Here is a 4,876-nt window from a genome sequence, read left to right on the forward strand (position 1 = left end):
TATCCATCCCCTCCTGTTCCCCAGCCAACCACTGAAGAGAGTTTCTGTGATCTGAATGGGAAAATGGTTCAAGCTACCCTAGGCTAGAGCTGCAGAAATCTATGACGGAATTGCCAGAAGGAAATTTTAGGCAGAAGAACTCAGAGATCCTGAAAACATTAGCAGAAGGAGAGTAATAAGGGGCATATCAATGGCTCAGCTAGAGGAAATGAACAGAGGGTAAGCACCAGACCCCCCCGAGGACAGCAACAGAGGACAACCCAGACAGCCAGGCTGAGAGGCTGTGTGTGAGGCCCCCACTCCTGCTCACCTGTACATCCTACCCACACCATCTCCCAGTGAGTTCTTGTGGGTGAATGTCCTTATTTACCAGAGACTCTCAAACTGATAGAAAAGAGAGAACCTTTTTATTACACTTGGAAATTTCTCAGGAATAGTGAAAGAAAACAATTACAGAAAAATATTGACTTTTTCTGCTTATCAGGTTGACTAAGAGCCCAAAGCAGTGAGATTTGGAGTCAAGCTATGCTGTCTTCCATAAAGACATAATTTTTCTTCATTGATTTCTGAGGTTAGGCACCCTGTAAACCCCGATTGCACATGGGTAACGTTACAAAGACTTTTCCATCTATTATTACCTTCTCTCTGACAACTCTGCAAACTGAACATGCTGATATTTTTATCTTACTTTAATGATGGAGGATCAGAGAGGTCTCTGAGGTGATATCCTGGAAACTTTCTGCTTTAATTGCATATACTGTGAATTTGGTGCTTAATTTTGATATTTTCTGAGTTTGTTCATTTATCTCAATTCTTAGTACTCATGTGAATTTATATTGTTTGCCTCATCTTATATCAGTATAAACTTTTTTGATTGAAAATATTGTAAGAGAACTTACCATCCCCTCTCTTAGAAATTTCTAGAATGAATTTTTCATCTATTTCTTAAAGGTTTATTGGTTTTCTTGATTTTTTTTTTCTGGGAAATAAAAATAAGACATGTTGAAATCCATAGAATCATACCATAGTTGCTTTTATTTTAATTTGAAGTGAATTTTATGGGTCATCTTCCTAACCTCTCAGTCAGTGAGCAATCATTCTGGTGAAAACAGAGCAATAGCTTAGCCTTTAATTCAATCAGTTCCTAATGTTGCTCTGTCTGCAGTCTAGAAATTTTATCCATTTCAAGGGACATTATAAAAAGTCGAGACGGTACTAAGACTCTCCCCTTATTTCCATATGATGCGAGGTGAGCAAAATACCTTTATGCTTTTTTCAGGAAGGAAAAAATAATTAGAATTTTACCTGAGAGGGGCCAAAAGGTAGGAACCTAAGAAATACTGAATGTTTAGCAAGAAAGACTTGGTTGAAATAAATACTCCTCTAATCAGTTTTGCATTATGTGTGGAACTGTTCATCATTTACCTGAGTTAAATGTCTGAAGACCGACCACCTTTGGTCCTGTAGTCAGTACACTGAGGGCTGCGTTTAAGGCCCAGGAAGCACCTGTTAGATACTAAAGTGTTCTCCAGGACTTTGAGACAGTAGTGTCAACTTGTTGCTTTATATGCTAGCATTTGCAGTATCAATCCCAGATAAATGAACAGCTAACATTTAGAGAGTAGTTTCTGCCTAGCAGGCACCATTCCAAGCACTTTACAAGGATTCTTTCCCTAACCCTATAAACAGGCTGGGAGGTATTAGCATCTCCATTCTACAGGTGAGGGAAGGGAGTCATTGAAACTTTCAGTCATTCCCCCAAAGCCACACAGCTGGGAATGGCAAGCCAGGATGTGAATCCAGGTCCTCAAGCTCCGCAGCCCATACTCTTGACCTGTCTGCTGTTTTGAACTGAAATGCTGGACACTCATTTTGGATGTAGTTTACTACTGTACTTTTGAATAAGTAAGCCATCTTCATTCATTCACTGATTCCAAGTTATTTCTTAGGAGTGTTTGGGCCCTCGATAAACACAAAGGCATCTCTCTTGAGCAGTGCAAGTTCTGGCAAGACAGTGGGAGAAGGAAAGCCACAATCACAGTGCTGTGGAACCAGTACTATGGGCCAGCGGCACCCAGACAGCAAACCGAGCAAAAACGAAGGAGCCGCTAGACCTCAGAGTCAGGGAGGCTGCCTAGTGGAGGGAGGTTTGTCTGGAGTTTGGAAGGAACTTGAGAATAAAGTTAGGTAAAGCGAGGGCAGAGGGGATTCAATCTGGATGGTAGTAACCACCTGTGTGGTGGAAAGGACGCACAGACAAGCAGGAACGTTAGGGAAACAGCAATGTTTGGTTTGCCCAGGACAAAGATATCTGCAGTGTGTGGTAGGAGGTGAAAAGACTAGAGAGGCAGAACCACATTGCTTACATGATATATATCATATTCTATTAATTATATTATAGCTACATTACATACATTATATTACATATATACGTTATATTACATCATATATATTATATATACATCATATTTAGAGCTTTCTACATTTTAAGCATTGAGGCAAGGGCTTTATATTGATTGCTTCATTTAATCCTTATAACTCGGACATAGAAGACGTTGCTATTCCATTCTACATATAAGAACACTGAGGCACAAAGATGTTACATTGTTTAGCCAAAGTCATGCAGACAGGATTTGAGCCAAAGTAGGAATATTCTAGAACTCATAATCTTTATGCTGTAGCTTACTGACAATCTCATAAAGAACTTTGCTCAGAGCTAATGAGATTAAACTGTCTGGAGTGTTTCTGTAGCAGACATACCCAGCAACTGCCTTTTGCTAAAGAAGATCCCTCTAGGTCGATTTCCTTTATGCTTTAGCTTAATTTCTCCAATAATAAGAGCCACAATTTATTTTCTTACTATTTGCCAAGTATAATATAGTGATGCGTATAATTTCATTTAATCTGTACCTACAACAATGAATAAGCAGGTGCTGATAAATTAGGTGATGTTAGAGAAAATAACTCATTCATGTTATACAGCTACTAGTGTTAAAGTCAAAATTCAAACTCTGCTCAACCGATTCTGAACCGTTAATTTTTTTTTCTGCTATATTCTTTGCTCAAAGGTACTGCAACATTCCCATAGGCTTGTGTTGTAAAAAATACATATTTGGGAATAAAGGGTCATGATTTTAGATGACCACTTCTAGCCCTCAGGTTTTTAGGTGCTATTTAACTGGCACTGCTCAAATAGAGAAATGTGGAGAGCTCAACGATTAATGGGTAATTTACTGCTGTTTAAACATTTATGACCTTGTTTCCTTGGAGTGAGTTCTCATCAATTTATGATGTGATTCCCTTGCAGCTAAGCAAGCTACGTCTTTTTAAAGTAACCTCAAAATGTGAAGTGCTAAACCTCTTTCTTTTCTTCTTTGTTGTTGTTAAAAAATGATTTGTGAAGTGTTAAACTTCTCATACTTTCTATACCTATTTCAATGAGGATTAAATATTTTTCACCTTTGCATTCATTAAGTGTACAGGGGTTCTGAGTAGTTCATACATTTGTGGTAAAACCTCCAAACGGTCTTTTAGACATTTGCAGTGACTACAAAGAGGCTTGCTAAAACATAATGCTTTTTTGTTGATCAAATCTCTTTGGTGTAAGACTAATTGAATCTACGTTTCAATTTTATTCCTAGATTCACTACCTACTTGTTTTAGTTTCCTTCTGCATAAAATGGATACAATCATCAGGGCTACCTCATGGGGTGAATGGGAATATTCAATGTAAAAACACATTTCTTAAAAGAAACAAACACAACTTGATGAAAGCTGGCAAGGAGGAAGGCAAGCTACAAACTTCCTCACTAACCCCTGTCCTACTTGCTTGACTTCTCCCCTATTTCTCCAGCATAACATTTCCACTCTACCTTGCTCTATCTTCTAATTAACAATTGTAGATGTATTGTTGGTTTTGTTTCTTTTCGTATCACTTGCTATAATTTGAATGTGTGCCTTTAAAATTCAAGTGTTGTATTTGTTGTATCCAAAGTGACAGGTTCAGAGGTGGAGTTTTAAGAAGCAATCAGGAGAAACCAGAAAATGAAACTTTACTGCCCCAGACAAAGAGGAGGGCAGGGACAAGGCTGCAGGATGATTCCACAGATCAGAGGCCCGATGGAGCGAATGTATCTGAAAACATTCTACTGCCACTTTAACAACAGACCCTTCCTCTCTCGCCGCAATGATACCTGGCTGTGCTTTGAAGTGAAAACAACCACCAGCAACTCACCTGCCTCCTTCTACAGTGGGGTCTTTTGAAATCAGGGCCCTCGATATTGTCCTTGGCACACAGAACTGTGCTTCCTGACCGGGGTCAGGCCCATGCTATCCCATCACCACTTCTACCAGATCACCTAGTACACGTCCTGGAGTCCCTGTGCCAGCTGTGCATGGCTAGTGGCCACCTTTCTGGCCACACATGAAAATGTGAGCCTGACCATCTACACTGCCTACATCTACTACTTCTGGAGACAGGATTACCACCAGGGGCTGCTCAGGATGATTGAGGAAGGGACCCAGGTGTACATCATGTCCTCTAAAGAATTCCAACACTGTGCTCGCTTCGGCAGCACATATACTAAAATTGGAACGATACAGAGAAGATTAGCATGGCCCCTGCGCAAGGATGACACGCAAATTCGTGAAGCGTTCCATATTTAAAAAAAAAAAAAAAAAGAATTCCAACACTGTTGGGAAAACTTTGTGGACCACTGGGGCACGCATTGAGTCATATGTTGGAACAGACTGAAGAAAAATTATGAGTTCCTGGTCACCCGGCTGAATGAGATTCTCAGTGACCTGATGGAGCAAATGTCTCCAAACACATTCTACAAGCAGTTCAACAGCACACCTGGCCCCTGTGGTCAGAAGG

General features: G+C 40.0%; 1 non-coding gene across 1 annotated transcript; it reads left to right on the plus strand.

Annotated features, from left to right (window-relative positions):
- Window positions 1-4,558: 4,558 nt before the first annotated feature.
- On the plus strand, window positions 4,559-4,665 carry LOC111726556. The gene has a single exon (XR_002774308.1). It is a non-coding gene; the product is annotated as a U6 spliceosomal RNA (small nuclear RNA).
- Window positions 4,666-4,876: the final 211 nt, after the last annotated feature.

Source organism: Otolemur garnettii, unplaced genomic scaffold, assembly GCF_000181295.1.
Source record: "Otolemur garnettii isolate 467f Iridium unplaced genomic scaffold, OtoGar3 scaffold00070, whole genome shotgun sequence".
NCBI classification, from domain to species: domain Eukaryota; kingdom Metazoa; phylum Chordata; class Mammalia; order Primates; family Galagidae; genus Otolemur; species Otolemur garnettii.